Source organism: Ambystoma mexicanum, assembly GCF_040938575.1.
Source record: "Ambystoma mexicanum isolate Mex_15411 chromosome 12 unlocalized genomic scaffold, UKY_AmexF1_1 Mex_chr12_unloc.1, whole genome shotgun sequence".
NCBI lineage: Eukaryota > Metazoa > Chordata > Amphibia > Caudata > Ambystomatidae > Ambystoma > Ambystoma mexicanum.
The window spans coordinates 2889026-2915546 of NW_027182322.1; the positions used below are offsets into that span (position 1 = coordinate 2889026).

The 26521-nt window shown below is 45.7% G+C and overlaps 3 non-coding genes across 3 annotated transcripts; all 3 read left to right on the forward strand.

Annotated features, from left to right (window-relative positions):
• Positions 1–6780: 6780 nt before the first annotated feature.
• TRNAH-GUG (transfer RNA histidin (anticodon GUG)) lies at positions 6781–6852 on the forward strand. Its single transcript has one exon. It is a non-coding gene; the product is annotated as a tRNA-His (tRNA).
• Positions 6853–13833: 6981 nt separating this feature from the next.
• TRNAH-GUG (transfer RNA histidin (anticodon GUG)) lies at positions 13834–13905 on the forward strand. Its single transcript has one exon. It is a non-coding gene; the product is annotated as a tRNA-His (tRNA).
• Positions 13906–23240: 9335 nt separating this feature from the next.
• TRNAH-GUG (transfer RNA histidin (anticodon GUG)) lies at positions 23241–23312 on the forward strand. The gene has a single exon. It is a non-coding gene; the product is annotated as a tRNA-His (tRNA).
• The last annotated feature ends 3209 nt before the right edge of the window (positions 23313–26521 follow it).

Genomic DNA, 26521 nt, shown 5'->3' on the forward strand with positions numbered 1-26521 from the left:
AACAACATCCGCGAGGGATTGAACCAACGACATTTAACTGATGTTGCCAATGGAGCACGTTACAGAGAGCGCAAAGTCCCGCCTTTACAGTCACACGCGGATGATAATACAGATGTTTAAATAAACAGGCATATCTGTGGACTTGTGGTCTTTCTACATTGGGACTCATAGTCTAGTCCTAGGCTATTGTAGGCACTGGCGTATCTTTTAGTGGAATGAGAGGCATTCTGTAGTCGCGTGAAAGGACCTTTCAAGTCAATCTGATCTGTATTGTCCTGTGAAAAAAAGCGTTCTTAGACACAGTGAGGAGTTTTTGGGGATAATGGGAAAATCATTTCCAACTAAATGACAGGAATTTCTTAGTCCAATCATGAGGTGTGCTATGCTTTTTTATACTGTGGCGGAAAGAGAGAGAGTATAACAGTCATTATAAATAAAGGGCCAAGGAAGTGACAGTTTATGGAAGGAACAATTTGCACATAGTTTTAGAATGTGGTCAGGAGGAGGACAATGTGCTTACACATATGAAACATTAGAAGGTAGACATTATGGAAGCACATATATTTCTTTATTTTTATTGTATTTGGGGAGAGGGGGTTAATATAGCACGTCCAATGTGGAAAAGTGCTTTCCATAGCACCTTGCAGGTGGGCGACATCTAGATCTGTGCAGTAGCCACCCATGCCCCAGACGTCAAAGAGAACAAGAAGTTACACATGTTGGAAGTGAGGGTGAGACATTGAGGAGATATGATCCCCGTATGAAGTCGAGAGAAGGAGGAGGCGTGAACGTGCATCCATGTATGCAGGCGAGAAGGGAAGGAGCATTGGTCATGCATCCCTGCATGAGGGTGAGACAGGGAGGAGATATGATCCCGTATGAAGCCGAGAGAAGGAGGAGGCGTGAACGTGCATCCATGTATGCGGGCGAGACAGGAAGGAGCGTTGGTCATGCATCCCTGCATGAGGGTGAGACAGGGAGGAGATATGATCCCCGTATGAAGCCGAGAGAAGGAAGAGGCGTGAACGTTGCTCCATGTATGCAGGCGAGAAGGGAAGGAGCATTGGTCATGCATCCCTGCATGAGGGTGAGACAGGGAGGAGATATGATCCCCGTATGAAGCCGAGAGAAGGAGGAGGCGTGAACGTGCATCCATGCATGCGGGCGAGACAGGAAGGAGCATTGGTCATGCATCCCTGCATGAGGGTGAGACAGGGAGGAGATATGATCCCCGTATGAAGCCGAGAGAAGGAGGAGGCGTGAACGTGCATCCATGTATGCGGGCGAGACGGGAAGGAGCATTGGTCATGCATCCCTTCCTGAGGGTGAGACAGGGAGGAGATAAAATCCCCGTATGAAGCCGAGAGAACGACAAGACATGAACGTGCATCCATGTATGCGGGCGAGAAGGGAAGGAGCATTGGTCATGCATCCCTGCATGAGGGTGAGACAGGGAGGAGATAAAATCCCTTTATGAAGCCAAGAGAACGAGGCGGCATGAACATGCATCCTTGTATGCAGGTGTGACATGGAGTCATCATGAACATGCATCCCTTTATAAGGACATAACATGGAGGACGCATGAACATGAATGCCTGAATTTTATGGTGGTGGCCTTCGGGTGATTTGGCACGTGCAATTGGTCAAGAGCACTTCTCCTGCGCAAAAAAATAAATGTACTATTAGCACCCCGGAGGGAGCCTCTGCACTTCTTATAGGGAGAAAACTCTGCAATGGAATGGGACAGGTTCAATAACAGCTGTAAACTCTCACAAGACCATCACTGCTCTCACACTTTCCTGCTCTCAGGCTGGCGGGCCATTATCAGCCCTGGCTGCCGCACCATTGCCAGGTTTGTGTAACTATATTATTTCTAATTGGCTCCACTTTGATGACTTTCATTTGGATTCTGACTTGATTATTGAGATCTTAAATAAGTGACTGGGGATCAGGTGTCCACTTATTCTCATGGATAACATCACAACCAACCTTTAATTCAAACATGAGTCATGACATCACAGATGGAGTACAGCTTATGATAGAGGTGGAACGTCGCATTGTAGCTGCCCAAGTAGCTCGCCGTGATCGTATAGTGGTTAGTACTCTGCGTTGTGGCCACAGCAACCTCGGTTCAAATCCGAGTCACGGCATTGCGGTGAGGCAATGTCACGGCAGTTGGGCAGATATTTTAGAATTTCCATTAATACATTGGCAATCTCTGTGGAGGACTGAAACAATTCGATATGTCCTGTTACTGTTATGAACCTTTTGTTTCTTTAATGCTCTTTGCACACTTTTTCATCGGGTGACTGTAATGTATTTCAACCAAATCTAATTAAGAGCGCATTATGTGGTGACATTTGCAGTACATGAAACATTATAACACTGCCATTTACGTCAATAACCACTAGCTTGATTAAGACATATGTATTGCAGCGACAGTATTTCCCAGTTACAAATGGGAATAAAAACAACATCCGCGAGGGATTGAACCAACGACATTTAACTGATGTTGCCAATGGAGCGCGTTACAGAGAGCGCGAGGTCCCGCCTTTACAGTCACACGCTGATGATAATACAGATGTTTAAATAAACAGGCATATCTGTGGACTTGTGGTCTTTCTACATTGGGACTCATAGTCTAGTCCTAGGCTATTGTAGGCACTGGCGTATCTTTTAGTGGAATGAGAGGCATTCTGTAGTCGCGTGAAAGGACCTTTCAAGTCAATCTGATCTGTATTGTCCTGTGAAAAAAAGCGTTCTTAGACACAGTGAGGAGTTTTTGGGGATAATGGGAAAATCATTTCCAACTAAATGACAGGAATTTCTTAGTCCAATCATGAGGTGTGCTATGCTTTTTTATACTGTGGCGGAAAGAGAGAGAGTATAACAGTCATTATAAATAAAGGGCCAAGGAAGTGACAGTTTATGGAAGGAACAATTTGCACATAGTTTTAGAATGTGGTCAGGAGGAGGACAATGTGCTTACACATATGAAACATTAGAAGGTAGACATTATGGAAGCACATATATTTCTTTATTTTTATTGTATTTGGGGAGAGGGGGTTAATATAGCACGTCCAATGTGGAAAAGTGCTTTCCATAGCACCTTGCAGGTGGGCGACATCCAGAGCTGTGCAGTAGCCACCCATGCCCCAGACGTCAAAGAGAACAAGAAGTTACACATGTTGGAAGTGAGGGTGAGACATTGAGGAGATATGATCCCCCTATGAAGCCGAGAAAAGGAGGAGGCGTGAACGTGCATCCATGTATGCAGGTGAGAAGGGAAGGAACATTGGTCATGCATCCCTGCATGAGGGTGAGACAGGGAGGAGATATGATCCCCGTATGAAGCCGAGAGAAGGAGGAGGCGTGAACGTGCATCCATGTATGCGGGCGAGACAGGAAGGAGCATTGGTCATGCATCCCTGCATGAGGGTGAGACAGGGAGGAGATATGATCCCCGTATGAAGCCGAGAGAAGGAGGAGGCGTGAACGTGCATCCATGTATGCGGGCGAGACAGGAAGGAGCATTGGTCATGCATCCCTGCATGAGGGTGAGACAGGGAGGAGATATGATCCCCGTATGAAGCCGAGAGAAGGAGGAGGCGTGAACGTGCATCCATGTATGCGGGCGAGACGGGAAGGAGCATTGGTCATGCATCCCTTCCCGAGGGTGAGACAGGGAGGAGATAAAATCCCCGTATGAAGCCGAGAGAACGAGGAGACATGAACGTGCATCCATGTATGCGGGCGAGAAGGGAAGGAGCATTGGTCATGCATCCCTGCATGAGGGTGAGACAGGGAGGAGATAAAATCCCTGTATGAAGCCAAGAGAACGAGGCGGCATGAACATGCATCCTTGTATGCAGGTGTGACATGTAGTCATCATGAACATGCATCCCTTTATAAGGACATAACATGGAGGACGCATGAACATGAATGCCTGAATTTTATGGTGGTGGCCTTCGGGTGATTTGGCGCGTGCAATTGGTGAAGAGCACTTCTCCTGCGCAAAAAAATAAATTTACTATTAGCACCCCGGAGGGAGCCTCTGCAGTTCTTATAGGGAGAAAACTCTGCAATGGAAGGGGACAGGGTCAATAACAGCTGTAAACTCTCACAAGACCATCACTGCTCTCACACTTTCCTGCTCTCAGGCTGGCGGGCCATTATCGGCCCTGGCTGCCGCACCATTGCCAGGTTTGTGTAACTATATTATTTCTAATTGGCTCCACTTTGATGACTTTCATTTGGATTCTGACTTGATTATTGAGATCTTAAATAAGTGACTGGGGATCAGGTGTCCACTTATTCTCATGGATAACATCACAACCAAGCTTTAATTCAAACATGAGTCATGACATCACAGATGGAGTACAGCTTATGATAGAGGTGGAACGTCACATTGTAGCAGCCCAAGTAGCTCGCTGTGATCGTATTGTGGTTAGTACTCTGCGTTGTGGCCGCAGCAACCTCGGTTCGAATCCGAGTCACGGCATTGCGGTGAGGCAATGTCACGGCAGTTGGGCAGATATTTTAGAATTTCCATTAATACATTGGCAATCTCTGTGGAGGACTGAAACAATTCGATATGTCCTGTTACTGTTATGAACCTTTTGTTTCTTTAATGCTCTTTGCACACTTTTTCATCGGGTGACTGTAATGTATTTCAACCAAATCTAGTTAAGAGCGCATTATGTGGTGACATTTGCAGTACATGAAACATTATAACACTGCCATTTACGTCAATAACCACTAGCTTGATTAAGACATATGTATTGCAGCGACAGTATTTCCCAGTTACAAATGGGAATAAAAACAACATCCGCGAGGGATTGAACCAACGACATTTAACTGATGTTGCCAATGGAGCACGTTACAGAGAGCGCAAAGTCCCGCCTTTACAGTCACACGCTGATGATAATACAGATGTTTAAATAAACAGGCATATCTGTGGACTTGTGGTCTTTCTACATTGGGACTCATAGTCTAGTCCTAGGCAATTGTAGGCACTGGCGTATCTTTTAGTGGAATGAGAGGCATTCTGTAGTCGCGGGAAAGGACCTTTCAAGTCAATCTGATCTGTATTGTCCTGTGAAAAAAAGCGTTCTTAGACACAGTGAGGAGTTTTTGGGGATAATGGGAAAATCATTTCCAACTAAATGACAGGAATTTCTTAGTCCAATCATGAGGTGTGCTAGGCTTTTTTATACTGTGGCGGAAAGAGAGAGAGTATAACAGTCATTATAAATAAAGGGCCAAGGAAGTGACAGTTTATGGAAGGAACAATTTGCACATAGTTTTAGAATGTGGTCAGGAGGAGGACAATGTGCTTACACATATGAAACATTAGAAGGTAGACATTATGGAAGCACATATATTTCTTTATTTTTATTGTATTTGGGGAGAGGGGGTTAATATAGCACGTCCAATGTGGAAAAGTGCTTTCCATAGCACCTTGCAGGTGGGCGACATCCAGAGCTGTGCAGTAGCCACCCATGCCCCAGACGTCAAAGAGAACAAGAAGTTACACATGTTGGAAGTGAGGGTGAGACATTGAGGAGATATGATCCCCCTATGAAGCCGAGAAAAGGAGGAGGCGTGAACGTGCATCCATGTATGCAGGTGAGAAGGGAAGGAACATTGGTCATGCATCCCTGCATGAGGGTGAGACAGGGAGGAGATATGATCCCCGTATGAAGCCGAGAGAAGGAGGAGGCGTGAACGTGCATCCATGTATGCGGGCGAGACAGGAAGGAGCATTGGTCATGCATCCCTGCATGAGGGTGAGACAGGGAGGAGATATGATCCCCGTATGAAGCCGAGAGAAGGAGGAGGCGTGAACGTGCATCCATGTATGCGGGCGAGACAGGAAGGAGCATTGGTCATGCATCCCTGCATGAGGGTGAGACAGGGAGGAGATATGATCCCCGTATGAAGCCGAGAGAAGGAGGAGGCGTGAACGTGCATCCATGTATGCGGGCGAGACGGGAAGGAGCATTGGTCATGCATCCCTTCCCTAGGGTGAGACAGGGAGGAGATAAAATCCCCGTATGAAGCCGAGAGAACGAGGAGACATGAACGTGCATCCATGTATGCGGGCGAGAAGGGAAGGAGCATTGGTCATGCATCCCTGCATGAGGGTGAGACAGGGAGGAGATAAAATCCCTGTATGAAGCCAAGAGAACGAGGCGGCATGAACATGCATCCTTGTATGCAGGTGTGACATGTAGTCATCATGAACATGCATCCCTTTATAAGGACATAACATGGAGGACGCATGAACATGAATGCCTGAATTTTATGGTGGTGGCCTTCGGGTGATTTGGCGCGTGCAATTGGTGAAGAGCACTTCTCCTGCGCAAAAAAATAAATTTACTATTAGCACCCCGGAGGGAGCCTCTGCACTTCTTATAGGGAGAAAACTCTGCAATGGAAGGGGACAGGGTCAATAACAGCTGTAAACTCTCACAAGACCATCACTGCTCTCACACTTTCCTGCTCTCAGGCTGGCGGGCCATTATCGGCCCTGGCTGCCGCACCATTGCCAGGTTTGTGTAACTATATTATTTCTAATTGGCTCCACTTTGATGACTTTCATTTGGATTCTGACTTGATTATTGAGATCTTAAATAAGTGACTGGGGATCAGGTGTCCACTTATTCTCATGGATAACATCACAACCAAGCTTTAATTCAAACATGAGTCATGACATCACAGATGGAGTACAGCTTATGATAGAGGTGGAACGTCACATTGTAGCAGCCCAAGTAGCTCGCCGTGATCGTATAGTGGTTAGTACTCTGCGTTGTGGCCGCAGCAACCTCGGTTCGAATCCGAGTCACGGCATTGCGGTGAGGCAATGTCACGGCAGTTGGGCAGATATTTTAGAATTTCCATTAATACATTGGCAATCTCTGTGGAGGACTGAAACAATTCGATATGTCCTGTTACTGTTATGAACCTTTTGTTTCTTTAATGCTCTTTGCACACTTTTTCATCGGGTGACTGTAATGTATTTCAACCAAATCTAATTAAGAGCGCATTATGTGGTGACATTTGCAGTACATGAAACATTATAACACTGCCATTTACGTCAATAACCACTAGCTTGATTAAGACATATGTATTGCAGCGACAGTATTTCCCAGTTACAAATGGGAATAAAAACAACATCCGCGAGGGATTGAACCAACGACATTTAACTGATGTTGCCAATGGAGCACGTTACAGAGAGCGCAAAGTCCCGCCTTTACAGTCACACGCGGATGATAATACAGATGTTTAAATAAACAGGCATATCTGTGGACTTGTGGTCTTTCTACATTGGGACTCATAGTCTAGTCCTAGGCTATTGTAGGCACTGGCATATCTTCTAGTGGAATGAGAGGCATTCTGTAGTCGCGTGAAAGGACCTTTCAAGTCAATCTGATCTGTATTGTCCTGTGAAAAAAAATGTTCTTAGACACAGTGAGGAGTTTTTGGGGATAATGGGAAAATCATTTCCAACTAAATGACAGGAATTTCTTAGTCCAATCATGAGGTGTGCTAGGCATTTTTATACTGTGGCGGAAAGAGAGAGAGTATAACAGTCATTATAAATAAAGGGCCAAGGAAGTGACAGTTTATGGAAGGAACAATTTGCACATAGTTTTAGAATTTGGTCAGGAGGAGGACAATGTGCTTACACATATGAAACATTAGAAGGTAGACATTATGGAAGCACATATATTTCTTTATTTTTATTGTATTTGGGGAGAGGGGGTTAATATAGCACGTCCAATGTGGAAAAGTGCTTTCCATAGCACCTTGCAGGTGGGCGACATCTAGAGCTGTGCAGTAGCCACCCATGCCCCAGACGTCAAAGAGAACAAGAAGTTACACATGTTGGAAGTGAGGGTGAGACATTGAGGAGATATGATCCCGGTATGAAGCCGAGAAAAGGAGGAGGCGTGAACGTGCATCCATGTATGCAGGCGAGAAGGGAAGGAGCATTGGTCATGCATCCCTGCATGAGGGTGAGACAGGGAGGAGATATGATCCCCGTATGAAGCCGAGAGAAGGAGGAGGCGTGAACGTGCATCCATGTATGCGGGTGAGACAGGAAGGAGCATTGGTCATGCATCCCTGCATGAGGGTGAGACAGGGAGGAGATATGATCCCCGTATGAAGCCGAGAGAAGGAGGAGGCGTGAACTTGCATCCATGTATGCAGGCGAGAAGGGAAGGAGCATTGGTCATGCATCCCCTCATGAGGGTGAGACAGGGAGGAGATATGATCCCCGTATGAAGCCGAGAGAAGGAGGAGGCGTGAACGTGCATCCATGTATGCGGGCGAGACGGGAAGGAGCATTGGTCATGCATCCCTTCCCGAGGGTGAGACAGGGAGGAGATAAAATCCCCGTATGAAGCCGAGAGAACGAGGAGACATGAACGTGCATCCATGTATGCGGGCGAGAAGGGAAGGAGCATTGGTCATGCATCCCTGCATGAGGGTGAGACAGGGAGGAGATAAAATCCCTGTATGAAGCCAAGAGAACGAGGCGGCATGAACATGCATCCTTGTATGCAGGTGTGACATGGAGTCATCATGAACATGCATCCCTTTATAAGGACATAACATGGACGACGCATGAACATGAATGCCTGAATTTTATGGTGGTGGCCTTCGGGTGATTTGGCACGTGCAATTGGTAAAGAGCACTTCTCCTGCGCAAAAAAATAAATTTATTATTAGCACCCCGGAGGGAGCCTCTGCACTTCTTATAGGGAGAAAACTCTGCAATGGAAGGGGACAGGGTCAATAACAGCTGTAAACTCTCACAAGACCATCACTGCTCTCACACTTTCCTGCTCTCAGGCTGGCGGGCCATTATCAGCCCTGGCTGCCGCACCATTGCCAGGTTTGTGTAACTATATTATTTCTAATTGGCTCCACTTTGATGACTTTCATTTGGATTCTGACTTGATTATTGAGATCTTAAATAAGTGACTGGGGATCAGGTGTCCACTTATTCTCATGGATAACATCACAACCAACCTTTAATTCAAACATGAGTCATGACATCACAGATGGAGTACAGCTTATGATAGAGGTGGAACGTCACATTGTAGCAGCCCAAGTAGCTCGTCGTGATCGTATAGTGGTTAGTACTCTGCGTTGTGGCCGCAGCAACCTCGGTTCGAATCCGAGTCACGGCATTGCGGTGAGGCAATATCACGGCAGTTGGGCAGATATTTTAGAATTTCCATTAATACATTGGCAATCTCTGTGGAGGACTGAAACAATTCGATATGTCCTGTTACTGTTATGAACCTTTTGTTTCTTTAATGCTCTTTGCACACTTTTTCATCGGGTGACTGTAATGTATTTCAACCAAATCTAATTAAGAGCGCATTATGTGGTGACATTTGCAGTACATGAAACATTATAACACTGCCATTTACGTCAATAACCACTAGCTTGATTAAGACATATGTATTGCAGCGACAGTATTTCCCAGTTACAAATGGGAATAAAAACAACATCCGCGAGGGATTGAACCAACGACATTTAACTGATGTTGCCAATGGAGCGCGTTACAGAGAGCGCAAAGTCCCGCCTTTACAGTCACACGCTGATGATAATACAGATGTTTAAATAAACAGGCATATCTGTGGACTTGTGGTCTTTCTACATTGGGACTCATAGTCTAGTCCTAGGCTATTGTAGGCACTGGCATATCTTCTAGTGGAATGAGAGGCATTCTGTAGTCGCGTGAAAGGACCTTTCAAGTCAATCTGATCTGTATTGTCCTGTGAAAAAAAATGTTCTTAGACACAGTGAGGAGTTTTTGGGGATAATGGGAAAATCATTTCCAACTAAATGACAGGAATTTCTTAGTCCAATCATGAGGTGTGCTAGGCATTTTTATACTGTGGCGGAAAGAGAGAGAGTATAACAGTCATTATAAATAAAGGGCCAAGGAAGTGACAGTTTATGGAAGGAACAATTTGCACATAGTTTTAGAATTTGGTCAGGAGGAGGACAATGTGCTTACACATATGAAACATTAGAAGGTAGACATTATGGAAGCACATATATTTCTTTATTTTTATTGTATTTGGGGAGAGGGGGTTAATATAGCACGTCCAATGTGGAAAAGTGCTTTCCATAGCACCTTGCAGGTGGGCGACATCTAGAGCTGTGCAGTAGCCACCCATGCCCCAGACGTCAAAGAGAACAAGAAGTTACACATGTTGGAAGTGAGGGTGAGACATTGAGGAGATATGATCCCCATATGAAGCCGAGAAAAGGAGGAGGCGTGAACGTGCATCCATGTATGCAGGCGAGAAGGGAAGGAGCATTGGTCATGCATCCCTGCATGAGGGTGAGACAGGGAGGAGATATGATCCCCGTATGAAGCCGAGAGAAGGAGGAGGTGTGAACGTGCATCCATGTATGCGGGCGAGACAGGAAGGAGCATTGGTCATGCATCCCTGCATGAGGGTGAGACAGGGAGGAGATATGATCCCCGTATGAAGCCGAGAGAAGGAGGAGGCGTGAACGTGCATCCATGTATGCAGGCGAGAAGGGAAGGAGCATTGGTCATGCATCCCCTCATGAGGGTGAGACAGGGAGGAGATATGATCCCCGTATGAAGCCGAGAGAAGGAGGAGGCGTGAACGTGCATCCATGTATGCGGGCGAGACGGGAAGGAGCATTGGTCATGCATCCCTTCCCGAGGGTGAGACAGGGAGGAGATAAAATCCCCGTATGAAGCCGAGAGAACGAGGAGACATGAACGTGCATCCATGTATGCGGGCGAGAAGGGAAGGAGCATTGGTCATGCATCCCTGCATGAGGGTGAGACAGGGAGAAGATAAAATCCCTGTATGAAGCCAAGAGAACGAGGCGGCATGAACATGCATCCTTGTATGCAGGTGTGACATGTAGTCATCATGAACATGCATCCCTTTATAAGGACATAACATGGAGGACGCATGAACATGAATGCCTGAATTTTATGGTGGTGGCCTTCGGGTGATTTGGCGCGTGCAATTGGTGAAGAGCACTTCTCCTGCGCAAAAAAATAAATTTACTATTAGCACCCCGGAGGGAGCCTCTGCACTTCTTATAGGGAGAAAACTCTGCAATGGAAGGGGACAGGGTCAATAACAGCTGTAAACTCTCACAAGACCATCACTGCTCTCACACTTTCCTGCTCTCAGGCTGGCGGGCCATTTTCGGCCCTGGCTGCCGCACCATTGCCAGGTTTGTGTAACTATATTATTTCTAATTGGCTCCACTTTGATGACTTTCATTTGGATTCTGACTTGATTATTGAGATCTTAAATAAGTGACTGGGGATCAGGTGTCCACTTATTCTCCTGGATAACATCACAACCAACCTTTAATTCAAACATGAGTCATGACATCACAGATGGAGTACAGCTTATGATAGAGGTGGAACAACACATTGTAGCAGCCCAAGTAGCTCGCCGTGATCGTATAGTGGTTAGTACTCTGCGTTGTGGCCACAGCAACCTTGGTTGGAATCCGAGTCACGGCATTGCGGTGAGGCAATGTCACCGCAGTTGGGCAGATATTTTACAATTTCCATTAATACATTGGCAATCTCTGTGGAGGACTGAAACAATTCGATATGTCCTGTTACTGTTATGAACCTTTTGTTTCTTTAATGCTCTTTGCACACTTTTTCATCGGGTGACTGTAATGTATTTCAACCAAATCTAATTAAGAGCGCATTATGTGGTGACATTTGCAGTACATGAAACATTATAACACTGCCATTTACGTCAATAACCACTAGCTTGATTAAGACATATGTATTGCAGCGACAGTATTTCCCAGTTACAAATGGGAATAAAAACAACATCCGCGAGGGATTGAACCAACGACATTTAACTGATGTTGCCAATGGAGCGCGTTACAGAGAGCGCAAAGTCCCGCCTTTACAGTCACACGCTGATGATAATACAGATGTTTAAATAAACAGGCATATCTGTGGACTTGTGGTATTTCTACATTGGGACTCATAGTCTAGTCCTAGGCTATTGTAGGCACTGGCGTATCTTCTAGTGGAATGAGAGGCATTCTGTAGTCGCGTGAAAGGACCTTTCAAGTCAATCTGATCTGTATTGTCCTGTGAAAAAAAATGTTCTTAGTCACAGTGAGGAGTTTTTGGGGATAATGGGAAAATCATTTCCAACTAAATGACAGGAATTTCTTAGTCCAATCATGAGGTGTGCTAGGCATTTTTATACTGTGGCGGAAAGAGAGAGAGTATAACAGTCATTATAAATAAAGGGCCAAGGAAGTGACAGTTTATGGAAGGAACAATTTGCACATAGTTTTAGAATTTGGTCAGGAGGAGGACAATGTGCTTACACATATGAAACATTAGAAGGTAGACATTATGGAAGCACATATATTTCTTTATTTTTATTGTATTTGGGGAGAGGGGGTTAATATAGCACGTCCAATGTGGAAAAGTGCTTTCCATAGCACCTTGCAGGTGGGCGACATCTAGAGCTGTGCAGTAGCCACCCATGGCCCAGACGTCAAAGAGAACAAGAAGTTACACATGTTGGAAGTGAGGGTGAGGCATTGAGGAGATATGATCCCGGTATGAAGCCGAGAAAAGGAGGAGGCGTGAACGTGCATCCATGTATGCAGGCGAGAAGGGAAGGAGCATTGGTCATGCATCCCTGCATGAGGATGAGACAGGGAGGAGATATGATCCCCGTATGAAGCCGAGAGAAGGAGGAGGCGTGAACGTGCATCCATGTATGCGGGCGAGACAGGAAGGAGCATTGGTCATGCATCCCTGCATGAGGGTGAGACAGGGAGGAGATATGATCCCCGTATGAAGCCGAGAGAAGGAGGAGGTGTGAACGTGCATCCATGTATGCAGGCGAGAAGGGAAGGAGCATTGGTCATGCATCCCCTCATGAGGGTGAGACAGGGAGGAGATATGATCCCCGTATGAAGCCGAGAGAAGGAGGAGGCATGAACGTGCATCCATGTATGCGTGCGAGACGGGAAGGAGCATTGGTCATGCATCCCTTCCCGAGGGTGAGACAGGGAGGAGATAAAATCCCCGTATGAAGCCGAGAGAACGAGGAGACATGAACGTGCATCCATGTATGCGGGCGAGAAGGGAAGGAGCATTGGTCATGCATCCCTGCATGAGGGTGAGACAGGGAGGAGATAAAATCCCTGTATGAAGCCAAGAGAACGAGGCGGCATGAACATGCATCCTTGTATGCAGGTGTGACATGGAGTCATCATGAACATGCATCCCTTTATAAGGACATAACATGGAGGACGCATGAACATGAATGCCTGAATTTTATGGTGGTGGCCTTCGGGTGATTTGGCACGTGCAATTGGTGAAGAGCACTTCTCCTGCGCAAAAAAATAAATTTACTATTAGCACCCCGGAGGGAGCCTCTGCACTTCTTATAGGGAGAAAACTCTGCAATGGAAGGGGACAGGTTCAATAACAGCTGTAAACTCTCACAAGACCATCACTGCTCTCACACTTTCCTGCTCTCAGGCTGGCGGGCCATTATCAGCCCTGGCTGCCGCACCATTGCCAGGTTTGTGTAACTATATTATTTCTATTTGGCTCCACTTTGATGACTTTCATTTGGATTCTGACTTGATTATTGAGATCTTAAATAAGTGACTGGGGATCAGGTGTCCACTTATTCTCATGGATAACATCACAACCAACCTTTAATTCAAACATGAGTCATGACATCACAGATGGAGTACAGCTTATGATAGAGGTGGAACGTCACATTGTAGCAGCCCAAGTAGCTCGCCGTGATCGTATAGTGGTTAGTACTCTGCGTTGTGGCCGCAGCAACCTCGGTTCGAATCCGAGTCACGGCATTGCGGTGAGGCAATGTCACGGCAGTTGGGCAGATATTTTAGAATTTCCATTAATACATTGGCAATCTCTGTGGAGGACTGAAACAATTCGATATGTCCTGTTACTGTTATGAACCTTTTGTTTCTTTAATGCTCTTTGCACACTTTTTCATCGGGTGACTGTAATGTATTTCAACCAAATCTAATTAAGAGCGCATTATGTGGTGACATTTGCAGTACATGAAACATTATAACACTGCCATTTACGTCAATAACCACTAGCTTGATTAAGACATATGTATTGCAGCGACAGTATTTCCCAGTTACAAATGGGAATAAAAACAACATCCGCGAGGGATTGAACCAACGACATTTAACTGATGTTGCCAATGGAGCGCGTTACAGAGAGCGCAAAGTCCCGCCTTTACAGTCACACGCTGATGATAATACAGATGTTTAAATAAACAGGCATATCTGTGGACTTGTGGTCTTTCTACATTGGGACTCATAGTCTAGTCCTAGGCTATTGTAGGCACTGGCGTATCTTCTAGTGGAATGAGAGGCATTCTGTAGTCGCGTGAAAGGACCTTTCAAGTCAATCTGATCTGTATTGTCCTGTGAAAAAAAATGTTCTTAGACACAGTGAGGAGTTTTTGGGGATAATGGGAAAATCATTTCCAACTAAATGACAGGAATTTCTTAGTCCAATCATGAGGTGTGCTAGGCATTTTTATACTGTGGCGGAAAGAGAGAGAGTATAACAGTCATTATAAATAAAGGGCCAAGGAAGTGACAGTTTATGGAAGGAACAATTTGCACATAGTTTTAGAATTTGGTCAGGAGGAGGACAATGTGCTTACACATATGAAACATTAGAAGGTAGACATTATGGAAACACATATATTTCTTTATTTTTATTGTATTTGGGGAGAGGGGGTTAATATAGCACGTCCAATGTGGAAAAGTGCTTTCCATAGCACCTTGCAGGTGGGCGACATCTAGAGCTGTGCAGTAGCCACCCATGCCCCAGACGTCAAAGAGAACAAGAAGTTACACATGTTGGAAGTGAGGGTGAGACATTGAGGAGATATGATCCCCGTATGAAGCCGAGAAAAGGAGGAGGCGTGAACGTGCATCCATGTATGCAGGCGAGAAGGGAAGGAGCATTGGTCATGCATCCCTGCATGAGGGTGAGACAGGGAGGAGATATGATCCCCGTATGAAGCCGAGAGAAGGAGGAGGTGTGAACGAACGTGCATCCATGTATGCGGGCGAGACAGGAAGGAGCATTGGTCATGCATCCCTGCATGAGGGTGAGACAGGGAGGAGATATGATCCCCGTATGAAGCCGAGAGAAGGAGGAGGCGTGAACGTGCATCCATGTATGCAGGCGAGAAGGGAAGGAGCATTGGTCATGCATCCCCTCATGAGGGTGAGACAGGGAGGAGATATGATCCCCGTATGAAGCCGAGAGAAGGAGGAGGCGTGAACGTGCATCCATGTATGCGGGCGAGACGGGAAGGAGCATTGGTCATGCATCCCTTCCCGAGGGTGAGACAGGGAGGAGATAAAATCCCCGTATGAAGCCGAGAGAACGAGGAGACATGAACGTGCATCCATGTATGCGGGCGAGAAGGGAAGGAGCATTGGTCATGCATCCCTGCATGAGGGTGAGACAGGGAGAAGATAAAATCCCTGTATGAAGCCAAGAGAACGAGGCGGCATGAACATGCATCCTTGTATGCAGGTGTGACATGGAGTCATCATGAACATGCATCCCTTTATAAGGACATAACATGGAGGACGCATGAACATGAATGCCTGAATTTTATGGTGGTGGCCTTCAGGTGATTTGGCACGTGCAATTGGTGAAGAGCACTTCTCCTGCGCAAAAAAATAAATTTACTATTAGCACCCCGGAGGGAGCCTCTGCACTTCTTATAGGGAGAAAACTCTGCAATGGAAGGGGACAGGGTCAATAACAGCTGTAAACTCTCACAAGACCATCACTGCTCTCACACTTTCCTGCTCTCAGGCTGGCGGGCCATTATCGGCCCTGGCTGCCGCACCATTGCCAGGTTTGTGTAACTATATTATTTCTAATTGGCTCCACTTTGATGACTTTCATTTGGATTCTGACTTGATTATTGAGATCTTAAATAAGTGACTGGGGATCAGGTGCCCACTTATTCTCATGGATAACATCACAACCAACCTTTAATTCAAACATGAGTCATGACATCACAGATGGAGTACAGCTTATGATAGAGGTGGAACGTCACATTGTAGCAGCCCAAGTAGCTCGCCGTGATCGTATAGTGGTTAGTACTCTGCGTTGTGGCCGCAGCAAACTCGGTTCGAATCCGAGTCACGGCATTGCGGTGAGGCAATGTCACGGCAGTTGGGCAGATATTTTAGAATTTCCATTAATACATTGGCAATCTCTGTGGAGGACTGAAACAATTCGATATGTCCTGTTACTGTTATGAACCTTTTGTTTCTTTAATGCTCTTTGCACACTTTTTCATCGGGTGACTGTAATGTATTTCAACCAAATCTAATTAAGAGCGCATTATGTGGTGACATTTGCAGTACATGAAACATTATAACACTGCCATTTACGTCAATAACCACTAGCTTGATTAAGACATATGTATTGCAGCGACAGTATTTCCCAGTTACAAATGGGAATAAAAACAACATCCGCGAGGGATTGAACCAACGACATTTAACTGATGTTGCCAATGGAGCGCGTTACAGAGAGCGCGAGGTCCCGCCTTTACAGTCACACGCTGATGATAATACAGATGTTTAAATAAACAGGCATATCTGTGGACTTGTGGTCTTTCTACATTGGGACTCATAGTCTAGTCCTAGGCTATTGTAGGCACTGGCGTATCTTTTAGTGGAATGAGAGGCATTCTGTAGTCGCGTGAAAGGACCTTTCAAGTCAATCTGATCTGTATTGTCCTGTGAAAAAAAGCGTTCTTAGACACAGTGAGGAGTTTTTGGGGATAATGGGAAAATCATTTCCAACTAAATGACAGGAATTTCTTAGTCCAATCATGAGGTGTGCTAGGCTTTTTTATACTGTGGCGGAAAGAGAGAGAGTATAACAGTCATTATAAATAAAGGGCGAAGGAAGTGACAGTTTATGGAAGGAACAATTTGCACATAGTTTTAGAATGTGGTCAGGAGGAGGACAATGTGCTTACACATATGAAACATTAGAAGGTAGACATTATGGAAGCACATATATTTCTTTATTTTTATTGTATTTGGGGAGAGGGGGTTAATATAGCACGTCCAATGTGGAAAAGTGCTTTCCATAGCACCTTGCAGGTGGGCGACATCTAGATCTGTGCAGTAGCCACCCATGCCCCAGACGTCAAAGAGAACAAGAAGTTACACATGTTGGAAGTGAGGGTGAGACATTGAGGAGATATGATCCCCGTATGAAGCCGAGAGAAGGAGGAGGCGTAAACGTGCATCCATGTATGCAGGCGAGAAGGGAAGGAGCATTGGTCATGCATCCCTGCATGAGGGTGAGACAGGGAAGAGATATGATCCCCGTATGAAGCCGAGAGAAGGAGGAGGCGTGAACGTGCATCCATGTATGCGGGCGAGACAGGAAGGAGCATTGGTCATGCATCCCTGCATGAGGGTGAGACAGGGAGGAGATATGATCCCCGTATGAAGCCGAGAGAAGGAGGAGGCGTGAACGTGCATCCATGTATGCATGCGAGAAGGGAAGGAGCATTGGTCATGCATCCCTGCATGAGGGTGAGACAGGGAGGAGATATGATCCCCGTATGAAGCCGAGAGAAGGAGGAGGCGTGAACGTGCATCCATGTATGCGGGCGAGACAGGAAGGAGCATTGGTCATGCATCCCTGCATGAGGGTGAGACAGGGAGGAGATATGATCCCCGTATGAAGCCGAGAGAAGGAGGAGGCGTGAACGTGCATCCATGTATGCGGGCGAGACGGGAAGGAGCATTGGTCATGCATCCCTTCCTGAGGGTGAGACAGGGAGGAGATAAAATCCCCGTATGAAGCCGAGAGAACGAGGAGACATGAACGTGCATCCATGTATGCGGGCGAGAAGGGAAGGAGCATTGGTCATGCATCCCTGCATGAGGGTGAGACAGGGAGGAGATAAAATCCCTGTATGAAGCCAAGAGAACGAGGCGGCATGAACATGCATCCTTGTATGCAGGTGTGACATGGAGTCATCATGAACATGCATCCCTTTATAAGGACATAACATGGAGGACGCATGAACATGAATGCCTGAATTTTATGGTGGTGGCCTTCGGGTGATTTGGCACGTGCAATTGGTGAAGAGCACTTCTCCTGCGCAAAAAAATAAATGTACTATTAGCACCCCGGAGGGAGCCTCTGCACTTCTTATAGGGAGAAAACTCTGCAATGGAAGGGGACAGGGTCAATAACAGCTGTAAACTCTCACAAGACCATCACTGCTCTCACACTTTCCTGCTCTCAGGCTGGCGGGCCATTATCGGCCCTGGCTGCCGCACCATTGCCAGGTTTGTGTAACTGTATTATTTCTAATTGGCTCCACTTTGATGACTTTCATTTGGATTCTGACTTGATTATTGAGATCTTAAATAAGTGACTGGGGATCAGGTGTCCACTTATTCTCATGGATAACATCACAACCAACCTTTAATTCAAACATGAGTCATGACATCACAGATGGAGTACAGCTTATGATAGAGGTGGAACGTCACATTGTAGCAGCCCAAGTAGCTCGCTGTGATCGTATAGTGGTTAGTACTCTGCGTTGTGGCCGCAGCAACCTCTGTTCGAATCCGAGTCACAGCATTGCGGTGAGGCAATGTCACGGCAGTTGGGCAGATATTTTACAATTTCCATTAATACATTGGCAATCTCTGTGGAGGACTAAAACAATTCGATATGTCCTGTTACTGTTATGAACCTTTTGTTTCTTTAATGCTCTTTGCACACTTTTTCATCGGGTGACTGTAATGTATTTCAACCAAATCTAATTAAGAGCGCATTATGTGGTGACATTTGCAGTACATGAAACATTATAACACTGCCATTTACGTCAATAACCACTAGCTTGATTAAGACATATGTATTGCAGCAACAGTATTTCCCAGTTACAAATGGGAATAAAAACAACATCCGCGAGGGATTGAACCAACGACATTTAACTGATGTTGCCAATAGAGCGCGTTACAGAGAGCGCGAGGTCCCGCCTTTACAGTCACAAGCTCATGATAATACAGATGTTTAAATAAACAGGCATATCTGTGGACTTGTTGTCTTTCTACATTGGGACTCATAGTCTAGTCCTAGGCTATTGTAGGCACTGGCGTATCTTTTAGTGGAATGAGAGGCATTCTGTAGTCGCGTGAAAGGACCTTTCAAGTCAATCTGATCTGTATTGTCCTGTGAAAAAAAGCGTTCTTAGACACAGTGAGGAGTTTTTGGGGATAATGGGAAAATAATTTCCAACTAAATGACAGGAATTTCTTAGTCCAATCATGAGGTGTGCTAGGCGTTTTTATACTGTGGCGGAAAGAGAGAGAGTATAACAGTCATTATAAATAAAGGGCCAAGGAAGTGACAGCTTATGGAAGGAACAATTTGCACATAGTTTTAGAATGTGGTCAGGAGGAGGACAATGTGCTTACACATATGAAACATTAGAAGGTAGACATTATGGAAGCACATATATTTCTTTATTTTTATTGTATTTGGGGAGAGGGGGTTAATATAGCACGTCCAATGTGGAAAAGTGCTTTCCATAGCACCTTGCAGGTGGGCGACATCTAGAGCTGTGCAGTAGCCACCCATGCCCCAGACGTCAAAGAGAACAAGAAGTTACACATGTTGGAAGTGAGGGTGAGACATTGAGGAGATATGATCCCCGTATGAAGCCGAGAGAAGGAGGAGGCGTGAACGTGCATCCATGTATGCAGGCGAGAAGGGAAGGAGCATTGGTCATGCATCCCTGCATGAGGGTGAGACAGGGAGGAGATATGATCCCCGTATGAAGCCGAGAGAAGGAGGAGGCGTGAACGTGCATCCATGTATGCGGGCGAGACAGGAAGGAGCCTTGGTCATGCATCCCTGCATGAGGGTGAGACAGGGAGGAGATATGATCCCCGTATGAAGCCGAGAGAAGGAGGAGGCGTGAACGTGCATCCATGTATGCGGGCGAGACGGGAAGGAGCATTGGTCTTGCATCCCTTCCTGAGGGTGAGACAGGGAGGAGATAAAATCCCCGTATGAAGCCGAGAGAACGAGGAGACATGAACGTGCATCCATGTATGCGGGCGAGAAGGGAAGGAGCATTGGTCATGCATCCCTGCATGAGGGTGAGACAGGGGAGGAGATAAAATCCCTGTATGAAGCCAAGAGAACGAGGCGGCATGAACATGCATCCTTGTATGCAGGTGCGACATGGAGTCATCATGAACATGCATCCCTTTATAAGGACATAACATGGAGGACGCATGAACATGAATGCCTGAATTTTATGGTGGTGGCCTTCGGGTGATTTGGCACGTGCAATTGGTGAAGAGCACTTCTCCTGCGCAAAAAAATAAATGTACTATTAGCACCCCGGAGGGAGCCTCTGCACTTCTTATAGGGAGAAAACTCTGCAATGGAAGGGGACAGGGTCAATAACAGCTGTAAACTCTCACAAGACCATCACTGCTCTCACACTTTCCTGCTCTCAGGCTGGCGGGCCATTATCGGCCCTGGCTGCCGCACGATTGCCAGGTTTGTGTAACTATATTATTTCTAATTGGCTCCACTTTGATGACTTTCATTTGGATTCTGACTTGATTATTGAGATCTTAAATAAGTGACTGGGGATCAGGTGTCCACTTATTCTCATGGATAACATCACAACCAACCTTTAATTCAAACATGAGTCATGACATCACAGATGGAGTACAGCTTATGATAGAGGTGGACGTCACATTGTAGCAGCCCAAGTAGTTCGTCGTGATCGTATAGTGGTTAGTATTCTGCGTTGTGGCCGCAGCAACCTCGGTTCGAATCCGAGTCACGGCATTGCGGTGAGGCAATGTCACCGCAGTTGGGCAGATATTTTACAATTTCCATTAATACATTGGCAATCTCTGTGGAGGACTGAAACAATTCGATATGTCCTGTTACTGTTATGAACCTTTTGTTTCTTTAATGCTCTTTGCACACTTTTTCATCGGGTGACTGTAATGTATTTCAACCAAATCTAATTAAGAGCGCATTATGTGGTGACATTTGCAGTACATGAAACATTATAACACTGCCATTTACGTCAATAACCACTAGCTTGATTAAGACATATGTATTGCAGCGACAGTATTTCCCAGTTACAAATGGGAATAAAAACAACATCCGCGAGGGATTGAACCAACGACATTTAACTGATGTTGCCAATGGAGCGCGTTACAGAGAGCGCAAGGTCCCGCCTTTACAGTCACACGCTGATGATAATACAGATGTTTAAATAAACAGGCATATCTGTGGACTTGTGGTCTTTCTACATTGGGACTCATAGTCTAGTCCTAGGCTATTGTAGGCACTGGCGTATCTTTTAGTGGAATGAGAGGCATTCTGTAGTCGCGTGAAAGGACCTTTCAAGTCAATCTGATCTGTATTGTCCTGTGAAAAAAAGCGTTCTTAGACACAGTGAGGAGTTTTTGGGGATAATGGGAAAATCATTTACAACTAAATGACAGGAATTTCTTAGTCCAATCATGAGGTGTGCTAGGCTTTTTTGTACTGTGGCGGAAAGAGAGAGAGTATAACAGTCATTATAAATAAAGGGCCAAGGAAGTGACAGTTTATGGAAGGAACAATTTGCACATAGTTTTAGAATGTGGTCAGGAGGAGGACAATGTGCTTACACATATGAAACATTAGAAGGTAGACATTATGGAAGCACATATATTTCTTTATTTTTATTGTATTTGGGGAGAGGGGGTTAATATAGCACGTCCAATGTGGAAAAGTGCTTTTCATAGCACCTTGCAGGAGGGCGACATCTAGAGCTGTGCAGTAGCCACCCATGCCCCAGACGTCAAAGAGAACAAGAAGTTACACATGTTGGAAGTGAGGGCGAGACATTGAGGAGATATGATCCCCGTATGAAGCCGAGAGAAGGAGGAGGCGTGAACGTGCATCCATGTATGCAGGCGAGAAGGGAAGGAGCATTGGTCATGCATCCCTGCATGACGGTGAGACAGGGAGGAGATATGATCCCCGTATGAAGCCGAGAGAAGGAGGAGGCGTGAACGTGCATCCCTGTATGCGGGCGAGACAGGAAGGAGCATTGGTCATGCATCCCTGCATGAGGGTGAGACAGGGAGGAGATATGATCCCCGTATGAAGCCGAGAGAAGGAGGAGGCGTGAACGTGCATCCATGTATGCAGGCGAGAAGGGAAGGAGCATTGGTCATGCATCCCTGCATGAGGGTGAGACAGGGAGGAGATATGATCCCCGTATGAAGCCGAGAGAAGGAGGAGGCGTGAACGTGCATCCATGTATGCGGGCGAGACGGGAAGGAGCATTGATCATGCATCCCTTCCTGAGGGTGAGACAGGGAGGAGATAAAATCCCTGTATGAAGCCGAGAGAACGAGGAGACATGAACGTGCATCCATATATGCGGGCGAGAAGTGAAGGAGCATTGGTCATGCATCCCTGCATGAGGGTGAGACAGGGAGGAGATAAAATCCCTGTATGAAGCCAAGAGAATGAGGCGGCATGAACATGCATCCTTGTATGCAGGTGTGACATGGAGTCATCATGAACATGCATCCCTTTATAAGGACATAACATGGAGGACCATGAACATGAATGCCTGAATTTTATGGTGGTGGCCTTCGGGTGATTTGGCACGTGCAATTGGTGAAGAGCACTTCTCCTGCGCAAAAAAATAAATTTACTATTAGCACCCCGGAGGGAGCCTCTGCACTTCTTATAGGGAGAAAACTCTGCAATGGAAGGGGACAGGGTCAATAACAGCTGTAAACTCTCACAAGACCATCACTGCTCTCACACTTTCCTGCTCTCAGGCTTGCGGGCCATTATCGGCCCTGGCTGCCGCACGATTGCCAGGTTTGTGTAACTATATTATTTCTAATTGGCTCCACTTTGATGACTTTCATTTGGATTCTGACTTGATTATTGAGATCTTAAATAAGTGACTGGGGATCAGGTGTCCACTTATTCTCCTGGATAACATCACAACCAACCTTTAATTCAAACATGAGTCATGACATCACAGATGGAGTACAGCTTATGATAGAGGTGGAACGACACATTGTAGCAGCCCAAGTAGCTCGCCGTGATCGTATAGTGGTTAGTACTCTGCGTTGTGGCCGCAGCAACCTCGGTTCGAATCCGAGTCACGGCATTGCGGTGAGGCAATGTCACGGCAGTTGGGCAGATATTTTAGAATTTCCATTAATACATTGGCAATCTCTGTGGAGGACTGAAACAATTCGATATGTCCTGTTACTGTTATGAACCTTTTGTTTCTTTAATGCTCTTTGCACACTTTTTCATCGGGTGACTGTAATGTATTTCAACCAAATCTAATTAAGAGCGCATTATGTGGTGACATTTGCAGTACATGAAACATTATAACACTGCCATTTACGTCAATAACCACTAGCTTGATTAAGACATATGTATTGCAGCGACAGTATTTCCCAGTTACAAATGGGAATAAAAACAACATCCGCGAGGGATTGAACCAACGACATTTAACTGATGTTGCCAATGGAGCGCGTTACAGAGAGCGCGAGGTCCCGCCTTTACAGTCACACGCTGATGATAATACAGATGTGTAAATAAACAGGCATATCTGTGGACTTGTGGTCTTTCTACATTGGGACTCATAGTCTAGTCCTAGGCTATTGTAGGCACTGGCGTATCTTTTAGTGGAATGAGAGGCATTCTGTAGTCGCGTGAAAGGACCTTTCAAGTCAATCTGATCTGTATTGTCCTGTGAAAAAAAGCGTTCTTAGACACAGTGAGGAGTTTTTGGGGATAATGGGAAAATCATTTCCAACTAAATGACAGGAATTTCTTAGTCCAATCATGAGGTGTGCTAGGCTTTTTTATACTGTGGCGGAAAGAGAGAGAGTATAACAGTCATTATAAATAAAGGGCCAAGGAAGTGACAGTTTATGGAAGGAACAATTTGCACATAGTTTTAGAATGTGGTCAGGAGGAGGACAATGTGCTTACACATATGAAACATTAGAAGGTAGACATTATGGAAGCACATATATTTCTTTATTTTTATTGTATTTGGGGAGAGGGGGTTAATATAGCACGTCCAATGTGGAAAAGTGCTTTCCATAGCACCTTGCAGGTGGGCGACATCTAGAGCTGTGCAGTAGCCACCCATGCCCCAGACGTCAAAGAGAACAAGAAGTTACACATGTTGGAAGTGAGGGTGAGACATTGAGGAGATATGATCCCCGTATGAAGCCGAGAAAAGGAGGAGGCGTGAACGTGCATCCATGTATGCAGGCGAGAAGGGAAGGAGCATTGGTCATGCATCCCTGCATGAGGGTGAGACAGGGAGGAGATATGATCCCCATATGAAGCCGAGAGAAGGAGGAGGCGTGAACGTGCATCCATGTATGCAGGCGAGAAGGGAAGGAGCATTGGTCATGCATCCCTGCATGAGGGTGAGACAGGGAGGAGATATGATCCCCGTATGAAGCCGAGAGAAGGAGGAGGCGTGAACGTGCATCCATGTATGCGGGCGAGACGGGAAGGAGCATTGATCATGCATCCCTTCCTGAGGGTGAGACAGGGAGGAGATAAAATCCCTGTATGAAGCCGAGAGAACGAGGAGACATGAACGTGCATCCATGTATGCGGGCGAGAAGGGAAGGAGCATTGGTCATGCATCCCTGCATGAGGGTGAGACAGGGAGGAGATAAAATCCCTGTATGAAGCCAAGAGAATGAGGCGGCATGAACATGCATCCTTGTATGCAGGTGTGACATGGAGTCATCATGAACATGCATCCCTTTATAAGGACATAACATGGAGGACGCATGAACATGAATGCCTGAATTTTATGGTGGTGGCCTTCGGGTGATTTGGCACGTGCAATTGGTGAAGAGCACTTCTCCTGCGCAAAAAAATAAATTTACTATTAGCACCCCGGAGGGAGCCTCTGCACTTCTTATAGGGAGAAAACTCTGCAATGGAAGGGGACAGGGTCAATAACAGCTGTAAACTCTCACAAGACCATCACTGCTCTCACACTTTCCTGCTCTCAGGCTGGCGGGCCATTATCAGCCCTGGCTGCCGCACCATTGCCAGGTTTGTGTAACTATATTATTTCTATTTGGCTCCACTTTGATGACTTTCATTTGGATTCTGACTTGATTATTGAGATCTTAAATAAGTGACTGGGGATCAGGTGTCCACTTATTCTCATGGATAACATCACAACCAACCTTTAATTCAAACATGAGTCATGACATCACAGATGGAGTACAGCTTATGATAGAGGTGGAACGTCACATTGTAGCAGCCCAAGTAGCTCGCCGTGATCGTATAGTGGTTAGTACTCTGCGTTGTGGCCGCAGCAACCTCGGTTCGAATCTGAGTCACGACATTGCGGTGAGGCAATGTCACGGCAGTTGGGCAGATATTTTAGAATTTCCATTAATACATTGGCAATCTCTGTGGAGGACTGAAACAATTCGATATGTCCTGTTACTGTTATGAACCTTTTGTTTCTTTAATGCTCTTTGCACACTTTTTCATCGGGTGACTGTAATGTATTTCAACCAAATCTAATTAAGAGCGCATTATGTGGTGACATTTGCAGTACATGAAACATTATAACACTGCCATTTACGTCAATAACCACTAGCTTGATTAAGACATATGTATTGCAGCGACAGTATTTCCCAGTTACAAATGGGAATAAAAACAACATCCGCGAGGGATTGAACCAACGACATTTAACTGATGTTGCCAATGGAGCGCGTTACAGAGAGCGCGAGGTCCCGCCTTTACAGTCACACGCTGATGATAATACAGATGTTTAAATAAACAGGCATATCTGTGGACTTGTGGTCTTTCTACATTGGGACTCATAGTCTAGTCCTAGGCTATTGTAGGCACTGGCGTATCTTTTAGTGGAATGAGAGGCATTCTGTAGTCGCGTGAAAGGACCTTTCAAGTCAATCTGATCTGTATTGTCCTGTGAAAAAAAGCGTTCTTAGACACAGTGAGGAGTTTTTGGGGATAATGGGAAAATCATTTCCAACTAAATGACAGGAATTTCTTAGTCCAATCATGAGGTGTGCTATGCTTTTTTATACTGTGGCGGAAAGAGAGAGAGTATAACAGTCATTATAAATAAAGGGCCAAGGAAGTGACAGTTTATGGAAGGAACAATTTGCACATAGTTTTAGAATGTGGTCAGGAGGAGGACAATGTGCTTACACATATGAAACATTAGAAGGTAGACATTATGGAAGCACATATATTTCTTTATTTTTATTGTATTTGGGGAGAGGGGGTTAATATAGCACGTCCAATGTGGAAAAGTGCTTTCCATAGCACTTTGCAGGTGGGCGACAT